Below are 25,080 nucleotides of genomic sequence, written 5' to 3'. Positions count from 1 at the left end.
AAGGCCCGTCTCATCTGGCATGAGTACATTGTCACCAAGGCCCGTCTCGTCTGGCATGAGTACATTGTCACCAAGGCCCGTCTCGTCTGGCATGAGTACACCGTCACCAAGGCCCGTCTCATCTGGCATGAGTACACCGTCACCAAGGCCCGTCTCATCTGGCATGAATACATTGTCACCAAGGCCCGTCTCGTCTGGCATGAGTACACCGTCACCAAGGCACGTCTCATCTGGCATGAGTACATTGTCACCAAGGCCCGTCTCATCTGGCATGAGTACATTGTCACCAAGGCCCGTCTCATCTGGCATGAGTACATTGTCACCAAGGCCCGTCTCATCTGGCATGAGTACATTGTCACCAAGGCCCGTCTCGTCTGGCATGAGTACACCGTCACCAAGGCCCGTCTCATCTGCCATGAGTACACCGTCACCAAGGCCCGTCTCGTCTGGCATGAGTACACCATCACCAAGGCCCGTCTCGTCTGGCATGAGTACATTGTCACCAAGGCCTGTCTCGTCTGGCATGAGTACACCATCACCAAGGCCCGTCTCGTCTGGCAGGAGTACACCGTCACCAAGGCCCGTCTCGTCTGGCATGAGTACACCGTTACCAAGGCCCGTCTCATCTGGCATGAGTACACCGTCACCAAGGCCCGTCTCATCTGGCATGAGTACACCGTCACCAAAGCCCGTCTCATCTGGCATGAGTACACCGTCACCAAGGCCCGTCTCATCTGGCATGAGTACACCGTCACCAAGGCCCGTCTCGTCTGGCATGAGTACACCGTCACCAAGGCCCGTCTCCTCTGGCATGAGTACACCGTCACCAAGGCCCATCTCATCTGGTATGAGTACACCGTCACCAAGGCCCGTCTCATCTGGCATGAGTACACCGTCACCAAGGCCAGTCTCATCTGGCATGATTACATTGTCACCAAGGCCCGTCTCATCTGGCATGATTACATTGTCACCAAGGCCCTTCTCATCTGGCATGAGTACACCGTCACCAAGGCCCGTCTCATCTGGCATGAGTACACCGTCACCAAGGCCCGTCTCGTCTGGCATGAGTACACCATCACCAAGGCCCGTCTCGTCTGGCTTGAGTACACCGTCACCAAGGCCCGTCTCGTCTGGCATGAGTACATTGTCACCAAGGCCCGTCTCGTCTGGCATGAGTACACCGTCACCAAGGCCCGTCTCGTCTGGCTTGAGTACACTGTCACCAAGGCCCGTCTCATCTGGCTTGAGTACACCATCACCAAGGCCAGTCTCGTCTGGCATGAGTACATTGTCACCAAGGTCCGTCTCATCTGGCATGAGTACACCGTCACCAAGGCCCGTCTGATCTGGCATGAGTACATTGTCACCAAGGCCCGTCTCGTCTGGCATGAGTACACCGTCACCAAGGCCCGTCTCATCTGGCATGTGTACACCGTCAGCAAGGCCAGTCTCATCTGGCATGAGTACATTGTCACCAAGGCCTGTCTCGTCTGGCATGAGTACACCATCACCAAGGCCCGTCTCGTCTGGCATGAGTACACCGTCACCAAGGCCCGTCTCGTCTGGCATGAGTACACCATTACCAAGGCCCGTCTCATCTGGCATGAGTACACCGTCACCAAGGCCCATCTCATCTGGCATGAGTACACCATTACCAAGGCCCTTCTCATCTGGCATGAGTACACCGTCACCAAGGCCCGTCTCATCTGGCATGAGTACACCGTCACCAAGGCCCGTCTCATCTGGCATGAGTACACCGTCACCAAGGCCCGTCTCATCTGGCATGAATACATCATCACCAAGGCCCATCTCGTCTGGCATGAGTACACCGTCACCAAGGCCCGTCTCATCTGGCATGAGTACACCGTCACCAAGGCCCGTCTCGTCTGGCATGAGTACACCATCACCAAGGCCCGTCTCGTCTGGCTTGAGTACACCGTCACCAAGGCCCGTCTCGTCTGGCATGAGTACATTGTCACCAAGGCCCGTCTCGTCTGGCTTGAGTACACCGTCACCAAGGCCCGTCTCGTCTGGCATGAGTACATTGTCACCAAGGCCCGTCTCGTCTGGCATGAGTACACCGTCACCAAGGCCCGTCTCGTCTGGCTTGAGTACACTGTCACCAAGGCCCGTCTCGTCTGGCTTGAGTACACCATCACCAAGGCCCGTCTCGTCTGGCATGAGTACATTGTCACCAAGGCCCGTCTCGTCTGGCATGAGTACACCGTCACCAAGGCCCGTCTCATCTGGCATGAGTACATTGTCACCAAGGCCCGTCTCGTCTGGCATGAGTACACCGTCACCAAGGCCCGTCTCATCTGGCATGAGTACACCGTCACCAAGGCCCGTCTCGTCTGGCATGAGTACACCGTCACCATGGCCCGTCTCATCTGGCATGAGTACACCGTCACCAAGGCCCGTCTCATCTGGCATGAGTACATTGTCACCAAGGCCCGTCTCATCTGGCATGAGTACACCGTCACCAAGGCCCGTCTCATCTGGCATGAGTACACCGTCACCAAGGCCCGTCTCATCTGGCATGAGTACACCGTCACCAAGGCCCGTCTCATCTGGCATGAGTACACCGTCACCAAGGCCCGTCTCATCTGGCATGAGTACATTGTCACCAAGGCCCGTCTCGTCTGGCATGAGTACACCGTCACCAAGGCCCGTCTCATCTGGCATGAGTACACCGTCACCAAGGCCCGTCTCATCTGGCATGAGTACATTGTCACCAAGGCCCGTCTCGTCTGGCATGAGTACATTGTCACCAAGGCCCGTCTCGTCTGGCATGAGTACACCGTCACCAAGGCCCGTCTCCTCTGGCATGAGTACACCGTCACCAAGGCCCGTCTCATCTGGCATGAGTACATTGTCACCAAGGCCTGTCTCGTCTGGCATGAGTACACCGTCACCAAGGCCCGTCTCGTTTGGCATGAGTACACCGTCACCAAGGCCCGTCTCGTCTGGCATGAGTACACCATTACCAAGGCCCGTCTCATCTGGCATGAGTACACCGTCACCAAGGCCCGTCTCATCTGGCATGAGTACACCGTCACCAAGGCCCGTCTCATCTGGCATGAGTACACCGTCACCAAGGCCCGTCTCATCTGGCATGAGTACACCGTCACCAAGGCCCGTCTCATCTGGCATGAGTACACCGTCACCAAGGCCCGTCTCATCTGGCATGAGTACATTGTCACCAAGGCCCGTCTCGTCTGGCATGAGTACACCGTCACCAAGGCCCGTCTCATCTGGCATGAGTACACCGTCACCAAGGCCCATCTCATCTGGCATGAGTACACCGTCACCAAGGCCCGTCTCATCTGGCATGAGTACACCGTCACCAAGGCCCGTCTCATCTGGCATGATTACATTGTCACCAAGGCCCGTCTCATCTGGCATGAGTACACCTTCACCAAGGCCCGTCTCATCTGGCATGAGTACACCGTCACCAAGGCCCGTCTCGTCTGGCATGAGTACACCGTCAGCAAGGCCCGTCTCATCTGGCATGAGTACATTGTCACCAAGGCCTGTCTCGTCTGGCATGAGTACACCATCACCAAGGCCCGTCTCGTCTGGCATGAGTACACCGTCACCAAGGCCCGTCTCGTCTGGCATGAGTACACCATTACCAAGGCCCGTCTCATCTGGCATGAGTACACCGTCACCAAGGCCCATCTCATCTGGCATGAGTACACCATTACCAAGACCCTTCTCATCTGGCATGAGTACACCGTCACCAAGGCCCGTCTCATCTGGCATGAGTACACCGTCACCAAGGCCCGTCTCATCTGGCATGAGTACACCGTCACCAAGGCCCGTCTCATCTGGCATGAATACATCGTCACCAAGGCCCATCTCGTCTGGCATGAGTACACCGTCACCAAGGCCCGTCTCATCTGGCATGAGTACACCGTCACCAAGGCCCGTCTCGTCTGGCATGAGTACACCATCACCAAGGCCCGTCTCGTCTGGCTTGAGTACACCGTCACCAAGGCCCGTCTCGTCTGGCATGAGTACATTGTCACCAAGGCCCGTCTCGTCTGGCTTGAGTACACTGTCACCAAGGCCCGTCTCGTCTGGCTTGAGTACACCATCACCAAGGCCCGTCTCGTCTGGCATGAGTACATTGTCAGCAAGGCCCGTCTCGTCTGGCATGAGTACACCGTCACCAAGGCCCGTCTCATCTGGCATGAGTACATTGTCACCGAGGCCCGTCTCGTCTGGCATGAGTACACCGTCACCAAGGCCCGTCTCATCTGGCATGAGTACACCGTCACCAAGGCCCGTCTCGTCTGGCATGAGTACACCGTCACCAAGGCCCGTCTCATCTGGCATGAGTACACCGTCACCAAGGCCCGTCTCATCTGGCATGAGTACATTGTCACCAAGGCCCGTCTCATCTGGCATGAGTACACCGTCACCAAGGCCCGTCTCATCTGGCATGAGTACACCGTCACCAAGGCCCGTCTCATCTGGCATGAGTACACCGTCACCAAGGCCCGTCTCATCTGGCATGAGTACACCGTCACCAAGGCCCGTCTCATCTGGCATGAGTACATTGTCACCAAGGCCCGTCTCGTCTGGCATGAGTACACCGTCACCAAGGCCCGTCTCATCTGGCATGAGTACACCGTCACCAAGGCCCGTCTCATCTGGCATGAGTACATTGTCACCAAGGCCCGTCTCGTCTGGCATGAGTACATTGTCACCAAGGCCCGTCTCGTCTGGCATGAGTACACCGTCACCAAGGCCCGTCTCCTCTGGCATGAGTACACCGTCACCAAGGCCCGTCTCATCTGGCATGAGTACATTGTCACCAAGGCCCGTCTCGTCTGGCATGAGTACACCGTCACCAAGGCCCGTCTCATCTGGCATGTGTACATTGTCACCAAGGCCCGTCTCATCAGGCATGAGTACATTGTCACCAAGGCCCGTCTCATCTGGCATGAGTACATTGTCACCAAGGCCCGTCTCGTCTGGCATGAGTACACCGTCACCAAGGCCCGTCTCATCTGGCATGAGTACACCGTCTCCAAGGCCCGTCTCGTCTGGCATGAGTACACCATCACCAAGGCCCGTCTCGTCTGACATGAGTACATTGTCACCAAGGCCTGTCTCGTCTGGCATGAGTACACCGTCACCAAGGCCCGTCTCGTTTGGCATGAGTACACCGTCACCAAGGCCCGTCTCGTCTGGCATGAGTACACCATTACCAAGGCCCGTCTCATCTGGCATGAGTACACCGTCACCAAGGCCCGTCTCATCTGGCATGAGTACACCGTCACCAAGGCCCGTCTCATCTGGCATGAGTACACCGTCACCAAGGCCCGTCTCATCTGGCATGAGTACACCGTCACCAAGGCCCGTCTCATTTGGCATGAGTACACCGTCACCAAGGCCCGTCTCATCTGGCATGAGTACATTGTCACCAAGGCCCGTCTCGTCTGGCATGAGTACACCGTCACCAAGGCCCGTCTCATCTGGCATGAGTACACCGTCACCAAGGCCCATCTCATCTGGCATGAGTACACCGTCACCAAGGCCCGTCTCATCTGGCATGAGTACACCGTCACCAAGGCCCGTCTCATCTGGCATGATTACATTGTCACCAAGGCCCGTCTCGTCTGGCATGAGTACACCTTCACCAAGGCCCGTCTCATCTGGCATGAGTACACCGTCACCAAGGCCCGTCTCGTCTGGCATGAGTACACCGTCACCAAGGCCCGTCTCATCTGGCATGAGTACACCGTCACCAATGCCCGTCTCATCTGGCATGAATACATCATCACCAAGGCCCATCTCGTCTGGCATGAGTACACCGTCACCAAGGCCCGTCTCATCTGGCATGAGTACACCGTCACCAAGGCCCGTCTCGTCTGGCATGAGTACACCATCACCAAGGCCCGTCTCGTCTGGCTTGAGTACACCGTCACCAAGGTCCGTCTCGTCTGGCATGAGTACATTGTCACCATGGCCCGTCTCGTCTGGCTTGAGTTCACCGTCACCAAGGCCCGTCTCGTCTGGCATGAGTACATTGTCACCAAGGCCCGTCTCGTCTGGCATGAGTACACCGTCACCAAGGCCCGTCTCGTCTGGCTTGAGTACACTGTCACCAAGTCCCGTCTCGTCTGGCTTGAGTACACCATCACCAAGGCCCGTCTCGTCTGGCATGAGTACATTGTCACCAAGGCCCGTCTCGTCTGGCATGAGTACACCGTCACCAAGGCCCGTCTTATCTGGCATGAGTACATTGTCACCAAGGCCCGTCTCGTCTGGCATGAGTACACCGTCACCAAGGCCCGTCTCATCTGGCATGAGTACACCGTCACCAAGGCCCGTCTCGTCTGGCATGAGTACACCGTCACCAAGGCCCGTCTCATCTGGCATGAGTACACCGTCACCAAGGCCCGTCTCATCTGGCATGAGTACATTGTCACCAAGGCCCGTCTCATCTGGCATGAGTACACCGTCACCAAGGCCCGTCTCATCTGGCATGAGTACATTGTCACCAAGGCCCGTCTCATCTGGCATGAGTACATTGTCACCAAGGCCCGTCTCATCTGGCATGAGTACATTGTCACCAAGGCCCGTCTCATCTGGCATGAGTACATTGTCACCAAGGCCCGTCTCGTCTGGCATGAGTACACCGTCACCAAGGCCCGTCTCATCTGGCATGAGTACACCGTCACCAAGGCCCGTCTCGTCTGGCATGAGTACACCATCACCAAGGCCCGTCTCGTCTGGCATGAGTACATTGTCACCTAGGCCTGTCTCGTCTGGCATGAGTACACCATCACTAAGGCCCGTCTCGTCTGGCATGAGTAAACCGTCACCAAGGCCCGTCTCGTCTGGCATGAGTACACCATTACCAAGGCCCGTCTCATCTGGCATGAGTACACCGTCACCAAGGCCCATCTCATCTGGCATGAGTACATTGTCACCAAGGCCCGTCTCGTCTGGCATGAGTACACCGTCACCAAGGCCCGTCTCATCTGGCATGAGTACACCGTCACCAAGGCCCATCTCATCTGGCATGAGTACACCATCACCAAGGCCCGTCTCATCTGGCATGAGTACACCGTCACCAAGGCCCATATCATCTGGCATGAGTACATTGTCACCAAGGCCCGTCTCGTCTGGCATGAGTACACCGTCACCAAGGCCCGTCTCATCTGGCATGAGTACACCGTCACCAAGGCCCATCTCATCTGGCATGAGTACACCATCACCAAGGCCCGTCTCATCTGGCATGAGTACACCGTCACCAAGGCCCGTCTCATCTGGCATGATTACATTGTCACCAAGGCCCGTCTCATCTGGCATGAGTACACCATCACCAAGGCCCGTCTCATCTGGCATGAGTACACCGTCACCAAGGCCCGTCTCGTCTGGCATGAGTACACCGTCACCAAGGCCCGTCTCATCTGGCATGAGTACACCGTCACCAAGGCCCGTCTCGTCTGGCATGCGTACACCGTCACCAAGGCCCGTCTCATCTGGCATGAGTACACCGTCACCAAGGCCCGTCTCATCTGGCATGAGTACATTGTCACCAAGGCCCGTCTCATCTGGCATGAGTACACCGTCACCAAGGCCCGTCTCATCTGGCATGAGTACATTGTCACCAAGGCCCGTCTCATCTGGCATGAGTACATTGTCACCAAGGCCCGTCTCATCTGGCATGAGTACATTGTCACCAAGGCCCGTCTCATCTGGCATGAGTACATTGTCACCAAGGCCCGTCTCATCTGGCATGAGTACACCGTCACCAAGGCCCATCTCATCTGGCATGAGTACATTGTCACCAAGGCCCGTCTCGTCTGGCATGAGTACACCGTCACCAAGGCCCGTCTCATCTGGCATGAGTACACCGTCACCACGGCCCATCTCATCTGGCATGAGTACACCATCACCAAGGCCCGTCTCATCTGGCATGAGTACACCGTCACCAAGGCCCGTCTCGTCTGGCATGAGTACACCGTCACCAAGGCCCGTCTCATCTGGCATGAGTACATTGTCACCAAGGCCCGTCTCATCTGGCATGAGTACACCGTCACCAAGGCCCGTCTCATCTGGCATGAGTACACCGTCACCAAGGCCCGTCTCATCTGGCATGAGTACACCGTCACCAAGGCCCGTCTCATCTGGCATGAGTACATTGTCACCAAGGCCCGTCTCGTCTGGCATGAGTACATTGTCACCAAGGCCCGTCTCGTCTGGCTTGAGTTCACCGTCACCAAGGCCCGTCTCGTCTGGCATGAGTACATTGTCAGCAAGGCCCGTCTCGTCTGGCATGAGTACACCGTCACCAAGGCCCGTCTCGTCTGGCTTGAGTACACTGTCACCAAGGCCCGTCTCGTCTGGCTTGAGTACACCATCACCAAGGCCCGTCTCGTCTGGCATGAGTACATTGTCACCAAGGCCCGTCTCGTCTGGCATGAGTACACCGTCACCAAGGCCCGTCTCGTCTGGCATGAGTACACCGTCACCAAGGCCCGTCTTATCTGGCATGAGTACATTGTCACCAAGGCCCGTCTCGTCTGGCATGAGTACACCGTCACCAAGGCCCGTCTCATCTGGCATGAGTACACCGTCACCAAGGCCCGTCTCGTCTGGCTTGAGTACACCATCACCAAGGCCCGTCTCGTCTGGCATGAGTACATTGTCACCAAGGCCCGTCTCGTCTGGCATGAGTACACCGTCACCAAGGCCCGTCTCGTCTGGCTTGAGTACACTGTCACCAAGGCCCGTCTCGTCTGGCTTGAGTACACCATCACCAAGGCCCGTCTCGTCTGGCATGAGTACATTGTCACCAAGGCCCGTCTCGTCTGGCATGAGTACACCGTCACCAAGGCCCGTCTTATCTGGCATGAGTACATTGTCACCAAGGCCCGTCTCGTCTGGCATGAGTACACCGTCACCAAGGCCCGTCTCATCTGGCATGAGTACACCGTCACCAAGGCCCGTCTCGTCTGGCATGAGTACACCGTCACCAAGGCCCGTCTCATCTGGCATGAGTACACCGTCACCAAGGCCCGTCTCATCTGGCATGAGTACATTGTCACCAAGGCCCGTCTCATCTGGCATGAGTACACCGTCACCAAGGCCCGTCTCATCTGGCATGAGTACATTGTCACCAAGGCCCGTCTCATCTGGCATGAGTACATTGTCACCAAGGCCCGTCTCATCTGGCATGAGTACATTGTCACCAAGGCCCGTCTCGTCTGGCATGAGTACACCGTCACCAAGGCCCGTCTCATCTGGCATGAGTACACCGTCACCAAGGCCCGTCTCGTCTGGCATGAGTACACCATCACCAAGGCCCGTCTCGTCTGGCATGAGTACATTGTCACCAAGGCCTGTCTCGTCTGGCATGAGTACACCATTACCAAGGCCCGTCTCATCTGGCATGAGTACACCGTCACCAAGGCCCATCTCATCTGGCATGAGTACATTGTCACCAAGGCCCGTCTCGTCTGGCATGAGTACACCGTCACCAAGGCCCGTCTCATCTGGCATGAGTACACCGTCACCAAGGCCCATCACATCTGGCATGAGTACACCATCACCAAGGCCCGTCTCATCTGGCATGAGTACACCGTCACCAAGGCCCGTCTCATCTGGCATGATTACATTGTCACCAAGGCCCGTCTCATCTGGCATGAGTACACCATCACCAAGGCCCGTCTCATCTGGCATGAGTACACCGTCACCAAGGCCCGTCTCGTCTGGCATGATTACACCGTCACCAAGGCCCGTCTCATCTGGCATGAGTACACCGTCACCAAGGCCCGTCTCGTCTGGCATGAGTACACCGTCACCAAGGCCCGTCTCATCTGGCATGAGTACACCGTCACCAAGGCCCGTCTCATCTGGCATGAGTACATTGTCACCAAGGCCCGTCTCATCTGGCATGAGTACACCGTCACCAAGGCCCGTCTCATCTGGCATGAGTACATTGTCACCAAGGCCCGTCTCATCTGGCATGAGTACACCGTCACCAAGGCCCGTCTCATGTGGCATGAGTACATTGTCACCAAGGCCCGTCTCGTCTGGCATGAGTACATTGTCACCAAGGCCCGTCTCGTCTGGCATGAGTACATTGTCACCAAGGCCCGTCTCGTCTGGCATGAGTACACCGTCACCAAGGCCCGTCTCATCTGGCATGAGTACACCGTCACCAAGGCCCGTCTCGTCTGGCATGAGTACACCATCACCAAGGCCCGTCTCGTCTGGCATGAGTACATTGTCACCAAGGCCTGTCTCGTCTGGCATGAGTACACCATCACCAAGGCCCGTCTCGTCTGGCATGAGTAAACCGTCACCAAGGCCCGTCTCGTCTGGCATGAGTACACCATTACCAAGGCCCGTCTCATCTGGCATGAGTACACCGTCACCAAGGCCCATCTCATCTGGCATGAGTACATTGTCACCAAGGCCCGTCTCGTCTGGCATGAGTACACCGTCACCAAGGCCCGTCTCATCTGGCATGAGTACACCGTCACCAAGGCCCATCTCATCTGGCATGAGTACACCATCACCAAGGCCCGTCTCATCTGGCATGAGTACACCGTCACCAAGGCCCGTCTCATCTGGCATGATTACATTGTCACCAAGGCCCGTCTCATCTGGCATGAGTACACCATCACCAAGGCCCGTCTCATCTGGCATGAGTACACCGTCACCAAGGCCCGTCTCGTCTGGCATGAGTACACCGTCACCAAGGCCCGTCTCGTCTGGCATGAGTACACCGTCACCAAGGCCCGTCCCATCTGGCATGAGTACATTGTCACCAAGGCCCGTCTCATCTGGCATGAGTACACCGTCACCAAGGCCCGTCTCATCTGGCATGAGTACACCGTCACCAAGGCCCGTCTCATCTGGCATGAGTACACCGTCACCAAGGCCCGTCTCATCTGGCATGAGTACATTGTCACCAAGGCCCGTCTCGTCTGGCATGAGTACACCGTCACCAAGGCCCGTCTCGTCTGTCATGAGTACACCGTCACCAAGGCCCGTCTCGTCTGGCATGAGTACACTGTCACCAAGGCCCGTCTCATCTGGCTTGAGTACACCGTCACCAAGGCCCGTCTCGTCTGGCATGAGTACACTGTCACCAAGGCCCGTCTCGTCTGGCATGAGTACACCATTACCAAGGCCCGTCTCATCTGGCATGAGTACACCATCACCAAGGCCCGTCTCGTCTGGCATGAGTACACCATTACCAAGGGCAGTCTCGTCTGGCATGATTACACTGTCACCAAGGCCCATCTCGTCTGGCATGAGTACATTGTCACCAAGGCCCGTCTCATCTGGCTTGAGTACACCGTCACCAAGGCCCGTCTCGTCTGGCATGAGTACACTGTCACCACAGCCCGTCTCGTCTGGCATGAATACATCATCACCAAGGCCCGTCTCGTCTGGCATGAGTACACCGTCACCAAGGCCCGTCTCATCTGGCATGAATACACCATCACCAAGGCCCGTCTCGTCTGGCATGAGTACACCGTCACCAAGGCCCGTCTCGTCTGGCATGAGTACACCGTCACCAAGGCCCGTCTCATCTGGCATGAATACACCGTCACCAAGGCCCGTCTCGTCTGGCATGAGTACACCGTCACCAAGTCCCATCTCGTCTGGCATGAGTACATTGTCACCAAGGCCCGTCTCCTCTGGCATGAGTACACTGTCACCAAGGCCCGTCTCGTCTGGCATGAGTACACTGTCACCAAGGCCCTTCTCGTCTGGCATGAGTACACCGTCACCAAGGCCCGTCTCATCTGGCATGAGTACACCGTCACCAAGGCCCGTCTCGTCTGGCATGAGTACACCGTCACCAAGGCCCGTCTCATCTGGCATGAGTACACCGTCACCAAGGCCCGTCTCGTCTGGCATGAGTACATTGTCACCAAGGCCCGTCTCGTCTGGCATGAGTACACCGTCACCAAGGCCCGTCTCGTCTGGCATGAGTACATTGTCACCAAGGCCCGTCTCGTCTGGCATGAGTACACTGTCACCAAGGCCCGTCTCGTCTGGCATGAGTTCACCGTCACCAAGGCCAGTCTCATCTGGCATGAGTACACCGTCACCAAGGCCCATCTCGTCTGGCATGAGTACATTGTCACCAAGGCCTGTCTCGTCTGGCATAAGTACACTGTCACCAAGGCCTGTCTCGTCTGTAGTCAGCAGAGGTGTCTGTGGTGGTCTCAGTTCAAAGATCTCACTTGACTACAGCTGCCCCAGCTATCATTGCTTTTACCGCAACTTCCACACCCCTACTATAGAAAACATCTTCTCCACGTCTACTCTGTCTAGGCCTTTCAATATCCAATATCTCAATGAGATCTCCCTCCATTCATCTAAATGCCAGCGAGTACAGGGCCACAAATGTTCCTCATATGTTAATGCTTTCATTCCTGGGATAATTTTTGTGAACCTCCTCCGGATCCACTCCAATGCCAGCACAACCTTTCTTAGATAAGAGTACCTGGTAAGGCCATGTAAACTTGTGCCAACCAACTGGCGGGGTACTCAAAGACATTTTCAATCTCTCACTGCTATGAATGGAAGTTCCTACCTGCTTCAAAATGGCAGCAATTTTACCAGTGCGTAAGAAAAGTAGTGCGAGCTGCCTTAATGACTGTCGTCCAGTAGCACTCACACCTACAATGCTGAATGCTTTGAGAGGTTGGTCATGGCGAGATTCAACACCCACCTCAGGAAGGACCTGGACCACTGCAATTTGCCAATCGCTACAATAGGTCTACAGCAAATGCTACAGAAACTAGGCCTCTATACCTCCCTCTGGAACTGGATCCTCAACTTCCTAACCAGAAGACGACAATCTGTGTGGATTGGAAATACCATCTTCACCTCACTGACAATCAACACTGGTGCACCACAGGGATGTGTGCTTAGCCTGCTGCTCTACTCTTTCTATGCCCATGACTAGAAAGCTAGGCATAGCTCAAATACCATCTATGAAATTGCTGATGATACAGCCATTGCTGACAGAAACTCAGATGATGATGAGAGCAAGGCGTACAGGAGTGAGATAGACCAGCTAGTTGAGTGGTGTTGCAACAACAACCTTGCACTCAACGTCAGCAAGACGTTGATCGTGGATTTCAGAAAGGGTAAGACAAGGGAACACACCAGTTCTCATGGAGGGACCAGAAGTGGAAAGAGTGAGCAACTTTCAAGTTCTTGGGTGTCAGTATCTCTGAGAATCTAACGTAGTCCCAACTTGTCATGTACAGCAGCTATATGTCATTAGGAGTTTGAAGAGATTTGATTGATCACCTAACACACGAAAACTTCTACAGGTGTACCTTGCAGAGAATTCTGACTGGCTGATTCACTCTCTAGTAATGGGGCAGAGGTGGGGAATAATTATTGTGTGTGTGTATATACACAGTATATAAATATATAGTTAAGTATATGTTTTATATTCTGTATATACTTAACATAATTCACTTTTCCTATATTATCATGCATTGCATTGTATTGCTGCTGCAAAGTTAACAAATTTCACAACACATGCCGGTGATAAATAAAGCTGATCTCGATTCTGAAGACCGCCCAAAAACCTCCAAGTGTGGTCTAACCAACGTCTTATAAAGCCTCAGTTTAAAGCTTAAATTTAATTAACCTTCTTTAGCCCCCTGGGAAGGTTCTTCAGCTTCTACCATTCAATGAAGACTGCCTGAAATAGTAAACATTTTAGTGATGGGCTCCTTCTGGGGATAGCAAGAGATCCTATTACATTTTCCCCAGTGCCGTTGGCAATGTTGATCACGAAACCTCCTACATTATTATATCCTGAGGATTTAACCATTGCGCTTCCTACACCATAGAGTGGCGAATCTGTGGAATTTGTTGTCAAAGAGGGCCAGGGAGGCCAAGTCAGCAGAAATTGATCATTTCTTGATTGGTAAAGAAATTAACGGTTATGGGGAGAAGGCAAGTGAGTGGGGTGAAAAAAAAATCAGCCATGATTGAATGGAGGAGCGGACTCATTGGGCCAAATGGTCTAATTCTAAGCAACTGCTTTACAAGAAAGGAATTCATTGGCTGCAATATGCTTTGGAACATGTGAAGGGAAGTGAAGGGTACTACTCCAAAGGAATTTTTTTTAATATTATAGCTTCCTTTTTAAAAACTATCTTAGAAATAGTGTGCATTATGTGAGAATTTCTCTCTTACCGCATTCTAAAATCTCCCGTGTTGCAATCCTGTGTACATACATTTGTTGTTACACGAGCGTGGTAGTGGATGAACCCAAGTGCAGAACATGGGCACAGAGACAGAGTCGGGAGGCGTTATTGATGTAGCAAGTGTGGAATCGGTATCCAGGAGCGATACTAGCAGTCCTAAGAACCATGAAATGAAATTACTCATACCAGAGTCGACCAACGAACTGGCAGCTCCTTGTTGTGATCACAGTGTCTTTATCCTGCATTTGCTGATGGAAAGCAGGTGTGTGTGTAGTCAGTGGAACCTGGGAATGACTGGAAACAAAATGAGGGGATAGAGGCCCAATTCCTGAGGTAAATAGCCAGGTGGGCGATTGCCCGAAGGGACCATGACATTTGTATTATGTTCTCACAACATTAAATCCATTTAACTCTTCCAGTCATTGACTGGATAATGAAAACCTATTAGAATAATCTTGTGATGCACACACAACCATTCTAAATGTTTACTAATTCCCTCCCATAGCCTGGGGTGATATCCAAACCCATTTGTTTTGATCGTATGCTGACTTCTACATAAATCTCATTCCCATTTCAAAAGGAATGTTGATAGTCTGGTCTCAACTCATCTTAAGCTGTTCTTCAATGTGCTCAACAAACTGCCGGTAAATTCTTCCCACCCCTTCTCTTTTTACATTCCCTATTCTGGCTCCCCTCTTTTCTCCTCACCTGCCCATCACCTTCCTCTGGTGTCCCTCCTCCTTCCCTTTCTCCCATGGTCCACTCTCCTCTCCTATCAGATCCCTTTTCTTCAGCCCTTTACCTCTTCCACGTACAGCTTCCCTCCCCCATCCACCCACCTGGTCCCACCTATCTGCCAGCTCAGATTTCCTTCTTTCCTCCCAGCTTCTTCTTCTGACTTCTTCCCTCATCCTTTCCATTTTCTATTTCCTACTGAAGGATCTAAGCCCAAAACTCCAACTGTTTATTCCCCTTCACAGATGTTGTCTGACCTGTTGAGTTCCTCCAGCATTTTGTGCCTGTAAACTATTGGAAAGGATAGGATCTATGAGCGTTTGGAGAAGTACAGTCTACTCAAGGATAGACAACATGGCTTTGTGAAGGGAAGGTCATGCATCACGAGCCTAATTGAGTTTTTTGAAGAGGTAACAAAAGAAATTGATGAGGGTAGGGTGGTGGATATGGTCTACATGGATTTTAGCAGGACATTGAACAAGGTCCACCATGAGAGACTCATCCAGAAAGTCATGAGGCATGGGTTCAGTGGAAACTTGGCTGTTTGGATAAAAAATTGGCTTACAGGAAGAAAGCAGAGGGTAGTAATGGAAGGAAAGTATTCTGCCTGGAGGTCGGTGACTAGTGGAGTGCCACAGGGATCTGTCCTGGGACCCCTGCTCTTTGTGATTTTTATAAATGACCTGGATGAAGAGATGGAAGGCTGGGTGAGTAAGATTGGAGGAGTTGTGGATGGAGCTGTAGGTTGCCAAAGGTTACAAGAGAATATAGACAGGATGCAGAGTTGGGCAGAAAAGTGGCAGATGGAGTTCAATCTGGATGTGTGAGGTGATTTTGGAAGGACAAACCAGAAGACTGAGTACAAGGTTAATGGTCAGTTACTTAAGAGTGTGGATGAACAGAGGGACCTTGGGGTTCAAATCCATACATCCCTCAAGGTCGCTGCACAGGTTGATAGGGTAGTTAAGAAGGCCTATGGGATGCTGGGCTTTATTTATAGGGGGATTGTGTTCAAGAGTAAAGAGGCCATGTTGTATCTCTACAAATCTCTGGTGAGACCACACAGAGTATTGTGTTCAGTTCTGGTCACCTCATTATAGGAAGGATGTGGAAGCTATGGAGAGGGTGCAGAGGAGATTTACCAGGATATTGCTTGAATAGGAAAACAAGTCTTATGAGGCAAGGTTAGCAGAGCTGGGACTTTTCTCTTTGGAGTGTAGAAGAATGAGAGGGGACTTGATAGAGGTCTACAAGATTATGAGAGGCATAGATAGGGTGGATAGTCAGTACCTGTTTCCCAGGGCACAAATAGCAAACACCAGAGGGCATATGCACAAAGTTAAGGGAGGGAAGACATCAGGGGTAAGTTTTTTACACAGAGGGTTGTGGGTGCCTGGAATGACTTGCCAGGGATGGTGGTGGAGGCTAAAACATCAGGAGAATTTAAGAGCCTCTTGGATAGGCACATGGATGAAAGAAAAATAGAGTGTGGGTTTAGTACATTTTTTAAGGATTATATGGGTCGGCACAACATGGAGGGCTGAAGGGCCTGTACTGCGCTGTCGTATTCTAGTGTTGGATTTGGATTAGCTTTGGTACAGGCTGAATGATTGATCTGAGTGAGATTGAACCTGCTGATTGCTCTTCCATACACAGAATACAGCACCGTATCAAACTTGAGAACACGCTGCTGGAGTTGTGCAGGATGTGGGTCAGCAAAGTCTTTAGTTGTGGTAACCAGCTTTGGTCAAAGGCATTAAGCAGAAAAGTGAGGGCACTGGTCTTCTACATCAAAAGGATTACAGGAAAAGACTGAAGAACACTCCCACTTTGCAGCCTTGAAAGATGATGAATGCGGATATCTGATTAGAGCATGCAAAGCATTGTTTAAAATAGTGCTGCACCATCAATAACTCTTGGAGACGGGAGGCGAACGATAGGCTTTTATTAGCTGCAAGAGACCACGATTAGCAGCAAGAGACCACCACACAACATCCTGGAGACTGAGGGAGGAGCAGTGCCTCCAACCGCCTTTATACAGGGGTCTATGGGAGGGGCCACAGGAGCAGTCAGCAGGGGGCGTGTCCAGACAGGTATATGTAGTTCACCACATTCACCCCCCCTTTGTTTTAAAAAGAGTCCCCATGTGGCGAAGTTTCTTACAAGTATATTTACAGGTTAAGTCTATCAGGTAGTCGAATCTGTCGCTGCGATCTACGTAGCACCGGTGGGGATTGCACAGGTGCCGGTGGTGATTGCACAGGTGCCGGTGGTGATTGCACAGGTGCCGGTGGTGGTGATTGCACAGGTGCCAGTGGTGGTGATTGCACAGGTGCCGGTGGTGGTGATTGCACAGGTGCCGGTGGTGATTGCACAGGTGCCGGTGGTGGTGATTGCACAGGTGCCAGTGGTGATTGTACAGGTGCCGGTGGTGGTGATTGCACAGGTGCCAGTGGTGATTGCACAGGTGCCGGTGGTGGTGATTGCACAGGTGCCGGTGGTGGTGATTGCACAGGTGCCAGTGGTGATTGCACAGGTGCCGGTGGTGGTGATTGCACAGGTGCCGGTGGTGATGATTGCACAGGTGCCGGTGGTGGTGATTGCACAGGTGCCAGTGGTGATTGCACAGGTGCCAGTGGTGGTGATTGCACAGGTGCCGGTGGTGATTGCACAGATGCCGGTGGTGATTGCACAGATGCCGGTGGTGATTGCACAGGTGCCGGTGGTGGTGATTGCACAGGTGCCGGTGGTGATTGCACAGGTGCCGGTGGAGGTGATTGCACAGGTGCCGGTGGTGGTGATTGCACAGGTGCCAGTGGTGATTGCACAGGTGCCAGTGGTGATTGCACAGATGCCGATAGAGGTGATTGCACAGATGCCGGTGGTGATTGCACAGGTGCCGGTGGTGGTGATTGCACAGGTGCCGGTGGTGATTGCACAGGTGCCGGTGGTGGTGATTGCACAGGTGCCGGTGGAGGTGATTGCACAGATGCCGGTGGTGATTGCACAGATGCCGGTGGAGGTGATTGCACAGGTGCCGGTGGAGGTGATTGCACAGGTGCCAGTGGTGGTGATTGCACAGGTGCCAGTGGTGATTGCACAGGTGCCGGTGGTGGTGATTGCACAGGTGCCGGTGGTGATTGCACAGGTGCCGGTGGAGGTGATTGCACAGGTGCCGGTGGTGATTGCACAGGTGCCGGTGGTGGTGATTGCACAGGTGCCAGTGGTGATTGCACAGTTGCCGGTGGTGATTGCACAGGTGCCGGTGGAGGTGATTGCACAGGTGCCAGAGGTGATTGCACAGGTGCCGGTGGTGGTGATTGCACAGGTGCCAGTGGTGATTGCACAGGTGCCGGTGGTGGTGATTGCACAGGTGCCGGTGGTGATTGCACGGGTGCCGGTGGAGGTGATTGCACAGATGCCGGTGGAGGTGATTGCACAGGTGCCAGTGGTGATTGCACAGGTGCCGGTGGTGGTGATTGCACAGGTGCCAGTGGAGGTGATTGCACAGATGCCAGTGGAGGTGATTGCACAGGTGCCAGTGGTGGTGATTGCACAGGTGCCAGTGGAGGTGATTGCACAGATGCCGGTGGAGGTGATTGCACAGGTGCCAGTGGTGATTGCACAGGTGCCGGTGGAGGTGATTGCACAGGTGCCGGTGGAGGTGATTGCACAGGTGCCAGTGGTGGTGATTGCACAGGTGCCAGTGGTGATTGCACAGGTGCCGGTGGTGGTGATTGCACAGGTGCCGGTGGAGGTGATTGCACAGATGCCGGTGGTGGTGATTGCACAGGTGCCAGTGGTGATTGCACAGGTGCCAGTGGTGGTGATTGCACAGGTGCCGGTGGTGATTGCACAGGTGCCGGTGGAGGTGATTGCACAGGTGCCGGTGGTGGTGATTGCACAGGTGCCGGTGGAGGTGATTGCACAGATGCCGGTGGAGGTGATTGCACAGGTGCCAGTGGTGATTACACAGGTGCCGGAGGTGGTGATTGCACAGATGCCGGTGGTGGTGATTGCACAGATGCCGGTGGTGGTGATTGCACAGGTGCCGGTGGTGGTGATTGCACAGGTGCCAGTGGTGATTGCACAGGTGCCGGTGGTGGTGATTGCACAGGTGCCGGTGGTGGTGATTGCACAGATGCCGGTGGTGATTGCACAGGTGCCGGTGGTGGTGATTGCACAGGTGCCGGAGGTGGTGATTGCACAGATGCCGGTGGTGGTGATTGCACAGGTGCCGGTGGTGGTGATTGCACAGATGCCGGTGGTGGTGATTGCACAGGTGCCGGTGGTGGTGATTGCACAGATGCCGGTGGTGGTGATTGCACAGGTGCCGGTGGTGGTGATTGCACAGGTGCCTGTGGTGGTGATTGCACAGGTGCCGGAGGTGGTGATTGCACAGATGCCGGTGGTGGTGATTGCACAGATGCCGGTGGTGGTGATTGCACAGGTGCCGGTGGTGGTGATTGCACAGGTGCCTGTGGTGGTGATTGCACAGGTGCCGGAGGTGGTGATTGCACAGATGCCGGTGGTGGTGATTGCACAGGTGCCGGTGGTGGTGATTGCACAGGTGCCGGAGGTGGTGATTGCACAGGTGCCGGAGGTGGTGATTGCACAGGTGCCGGTGGTGCTTGCACCAGAGACGGAGGTTGTGCTGGTTCCGGCCTAACTGGAGGTGTCAGCCCACTAGGTGTCAGTGATCCCTCATGCGTGTGCAAGGCGCCTGGTATATGTGCGTACAAGACGCCCGGTATAGGAGTGTCGTGAGGAGTCTGTGTAGGGCTCGGTGTGCGCAGTGTCTCGTGGGTATATACATCGGTGGGTATGGGGTTCACAGTCACTGTGGAGTGTTTGGGGTAGGGGTCTGCTGCTCCTGCGGGCGCCAGGTCGCGGACAGAGACCGTGTCCTCCCGCCCATCAGGTAAGACCACGTAGGCATACTGGGGGTTCGCATGAAGTAGGTGAACCCTCTCGACCATCGGGGAGTATTTATTGCTCCTCGCATGTTTCCGGAGCAGCACTGGCCCTGGGGACGTCAGCCAAGTCGGTAGGGTGGTCCCAGTGGCAGACTTCCTGGGAAAAGAAAAGAGTCGCTCATGAGGGGTGGCATTGGTGGACGTGCATAACAGGGAGCGGATGGAGTGGAGCGCCTCGGGGAGGACCTCCTGCCATCGAGAGACCGGCAATCCCTTTGACCTAAGGACTAAGAGTGTGGCCTTCCACAATGTGGCATTCTTCCTCTCCACCTGTCCATTCCCCCGGGGATTATAGCTTGTGGTCCAACTAGTAGCAATGCCCCTAGCTAGCAGGTACCGACGCAGCTCGTCACTTATAAACGAGGACCCTCTATCACTGTGGATATAGCAGGGATATCCAAACAGAGTGAAGAGCTGGCACAGGGCTTTTATGACGGACGTGGTAGTGGTGTCGGGGCAGGGGATGGCAAAGGGGAACCGCGAGTACTCGTCGATAATGTTGAGAAAGTCGACATTGTTGTCGGTGGAGGGAAGGGGGCCCTTAAAGTCGACACTCAGTCGCTCAAAGGGGCAGGTGGCCTTGATAAGTTGTGCCTTTTCAGAACGGTAGAAGTGCGGTTTGCACTCAGCGCAGACTTGACAATCCCTGGTCATCGTCCTGATGTCCTCAAGGGAGTACGGCAGGTTCAGGGCTTTCACGAAATGGTAAAGTCGGGTGACCCCCGGGTGGCAAAGATCTGCATGGAGGGTGTATATCCGGTCGAGCTGTGCGCTGGCACACGCTCCCCGGGATAGGGCATCAGGGGGCTCATTGAGCCTTCCAGGCCGGTACAGGATTTCATAGTTGTAGGTGGAGAGTTCTATTCTCCACCTCAAAATTTTATCATTTTTGATTTTTCCCCGCTGTTGGTTGATGAACATGAATGCAACTGAGCGCTGGTCGGTCAGCAAGGTGAACCTTTTGCCGGCGAGATAGTGCCTCCAGTGCCTAATAGCTTCCACTATGGTCTGGGCTTCTTTCTCCACCGCGGAGTGCTGAATTTCAGGGCCTTGAAGGGTACGAGAGAAGAATGCTACTGGCCTTCCTGCCTGATTGAGGGTAGCAGCCAGCGCGAAATCGGAGGCGTCACTCTCTACTTGGAAGGGAATGGTCTCATCCACCGCATGCATCGTTGCTTTGGCAATGTCCCCTTTAATGTGGCTGAAGGCTACGCAGGCCTCGGCTGAGAGGGGAAATGCGGTGGACTGGACCAGGGGTCGGGCCTGGTCTGTGTAGTGAGGGACCCATTGGGCGTAATAGGAAAAGAAGCCCAGGCACCGTTTGAGGGATCTGAGGGTGGTGGGAAGAGGGAGTTCCAACAGGGGGCGCATACGGTCAGGGTCAGGGCCAATGACCCTATTCTCCACGACATACCCAAGGATAGCAAGTCGGGTGGTTCCGAACACACACTTGTCCCTGTTATAGGTAAGGTTAAGAGCTTTGGCCGCTTGGAAAAATTGTTGGAGGTTGGTGTCGTGATCCTGCCAGTCGTGACCGCAGATGGTGATGTTATTCAGATAGGGAAATGTGGCCTTCAGTTGGCACTGGTCCACCATCCGGTCCATTTCCCTCTGGAAGACAGAGACACCATTTGTGACACCGAAGGGGACGTGCAGGAAGTGATAGAGCCTGCCGCCCGCCTCAAAGGCGGTGTAGGGGCGGTCCTCAGGGCGGATGGGGAGCTGATGGTAAGCGGATTTCAGGTCTATGGTCGAGCACACATTGTACTGAGCTATCTGATTGACCATATCCGCGATGCGGGGTAGGGGGTACGCGTCAAGCTGCGTGAACCTATTGATGGTCTGGCTATAGTCCACGACCATCCTATTTTTCTGCCCGGTCTGAACAACGACCACCTGGGCCCTCCAAGGACTTGTGCTTGGCTCGATGATCCCCTCCCTGAGCAGCCGCTGCACCTCCGACTGAATGAAGGCCCTGTCCCCCGCGCTGTACCTCCTGCTTTCAGTTGCCACAGGTTTACAGTCGGGGGTCAGGTTGGCGAACAGCGGTGGGGGAGGGATCTTGAGGGTGGAGAGGCTGCAAGTGGTGTCAGTAGCGCAGCTGTTGGCATGGTGCTGGGTTAGATGTGTGGGTCGGTGTGTGTGTGTGGTCAGTAGCGGGGTATATGATGAATTCCTACAAAACTGAGGATTTCTGACAGTGATTGGTGGGAGGGGCCCGTCATACTCCATTGTCACACTTTTCAGGTGGCTCTGGAAGTCGAGCCCCAATAGCACAGGGGCACACAGTTGAGGCATGACCAGTAACACAAAGTCCCGATATTCTGTGCCCTGCACCACCAATGTCGCTACATAACCCCCCCGGATGTCTGTGGAATGCGATCCAGAAGCCATGGTGACCTTCTGGCTTACCGGCCATGTCACGAGTCCGCATCGTTGCACTGTGTCCGAGTGAATAAAACTCTCAGTGCTGCCCATGTCAAACAGGCAGCTAGTCCTGTGCCCCTCCACCAGGATGTCCATCATTGACCTTGCGAGCTGGTGTGGGGCACTTTGGTCGAGGGTCACGGAGGCCAGAGTAGCATCGCCGTCTTGGTGCCCGGTAAGCACCCGTGGGTCGGAGATGGGGCGAGGTGGCGCTGACAAAGATGGCCGCCCCCATGCCTCGCACGAGGCGGGCAGGCAAGATGGCGACAACTAAGATGGCGACCCCCATGCCTCGCACGCAGCGCTGCTCGACCCCACTCGTGGTTTAGACTTACAGGCCTTGGCGAAGTGGCCCTTCTTTCCGCAGCTGGAGCAGGTCGCTTCTCAGGCCGGGCAGCGTTTTCAGGGGTGCTTTTCAAGTCCGCAGAAGTAACACTGCACAGGCTTGCGACTGGCAGCAGCCGAGGTCGATTCACCGGCGGGTTGCGGGGTCTGCGGCATCCACGGGGCCGGCGGGAGATCACACGGCTGGACAGCATCAGTGTTGTGCAGAGCGGCCTCCAGCGTGTCGGCCAGCTCGATCGCCGAATGTAAGATAAGATCGGCATTTTCCAGCAGCTGCTGGCGCACGTACGCTGACCTGATCCCCGTAACGAAGGCGTCTCTTACTAGCAGCTCCGCATGCTGTTCCGCCGTCAGTCCCCTGCAGTCGCAGGCCTACACGAGTGTCTGTAGGGCCCGGACAAACTCAGCGCTCGACTCTCCAGCCCGTTGCTGCCGTGTCGCTAAGCGATGTCTTGCGTAGACAGTGTTCACCGGCCGCAGGTACTGTCTCTTGAGGGCGTCCAGTGCCCCTTGGTAGGTTGGCAGGTCCCTGATTAGGGACTGACCCTGGAGAGGAGAACTCTGTGCATGATAGCAGGCTCAGTCACACAAATCTCTTCTAGGTACGATTGGAAGCATGCAAGCCAGAGTTCAAAGGCAATGGCTGCCTCAGGAGATTGAGGATCAATGTCCAATCTGTCTGGTCGTAAAATGCTCTCCATGTTTTAAAATTGCAGCTAATAAAATTGATGCACCGTCAATAACTCTCAGAGACGGGAGGCGAACGATAGGCTTTTATTAGCTGCAAGAGACCACAATTAGCAGCAAGAGACGAGCATACAACATCCTGGAGACTGAGGGGGGAGCAGTGCCTCCAACCGCCTTTATACAGGGGTCTGTGGGAGGGGCCACAGGAGCAGTCAGCAGAGGGGCGTGTCCAGACAGGTATATGTAGTTCACCACAAATAGAAAGTTAAAAAATGAATTCCAAGGCAAGATCTAAGTATCTAGATAAAATGCCCTGAAAAAGTATTCAGCACCAACACTTTAATATAATAATAGCCCCAACACTGTAATATAATAATAGCCCCAACACTTTAATATAATAATAGCCCCAACACTCTAATATAATAATAGCCCCAACACTTTAATATAATAATACCCCAACACTCTAATATAATAATAGCCCCAACACTTTAATAGAATAAGAGCCCCAACACTCTAATATGATAACAGCCCCAACACTTTAATATAATAATAGCCCCAACACTCTAATATAATAATAGCCCCAACACTTTAATATAATAATAGCCCCAACACTCTAATATAATAATAGCCCCAACACTTTAATATAATAATAGCCCAAAAACTCTAATATAATAATAGCCCCAACACTCTAATATAATAATAGCCCCAACACTTTAATATAATAATAGCCCCAACACTCTAATATAATAATAGCCCCAACACTTTAATATAATAATAGCCCCAACACTCTAATATAATAATAGCCCCAACACTTTAATAGAATAAGAGCCCCAACACTCTAATATGATAACAGCCCCAACACTTTAATATAATAATAGCCCCAACACTCTAATATAATAATAGCCCCAACACTTTAATAGAATAATAGCCCCAACACTCTAATATAATAACAGCCCCAACACTTTAATATAATAATAGCCCCAACACTCTAATATAATAATAACCCCAACACTCTAATATAATAATAGCCCCAACACTCTAATATAATAATAGCCCCAACACTTTAATATAATAATAGCCCCAACACTTTAATATAATAATAGCCCCAACACTCTAATATAATAATAGCCCGAACACTCTAATATAATGACAGCCCCAACACTTTAATATAATAATAGCCCCAACACTCTAATATAATAACAGCCCCAACACTTTAATATAATAATAGCCCCAACACTTTAACATAATAATAGCCCCAACACTCTAATATAATAATAGCCCGAACACTCTAATATAATGACAGCCCCAACACTTTAATATAATAATAGCCCCAACACTTTAATATAATAATAGCCCCAACACTTTAATATAATAATAGCCCCAACACTCTAATATAATAACAGCCCCAACACTTTAATATAATAACAGCCACAACACTTTAATATAATAATAGCCCCAACACTCTAATATAATGACAGCCCCAACACTTTAATATAATAATAGCCCCAACACTTTAATATAATAATAGCCCCAACACTCTAATATAATAACAGCCCCAACACTTAAATATAATAATAGCCCCAACACTTTAATATAATAATAGCCGCAACACTCTAATCTAATAACAGACCCAACACTTTAATATAATAATAGCCCCAACACTTTAATATAATAATAGCCCCAACACT

This window comes from Hemitrygon akajei, chromosome 17, assembly GCF_048418815.1.
Source record: "Hemitrygon akajei chromosome 17, sHemAka1.3, whole genome shotgun sequence".
Taxonomy (NCBI): domain Eukaryota; kingdom Metazoa; phylum Chordata; class Chondrichthyes; order Myliobatiformes; family Dasyatidae; genus Hemitrygon; species Hemitrygon akajei.
The sequence above is the reverse complement of the archived record's forward strand: the minus strand, read 5'-3'. Positions refer to the sequence as shown.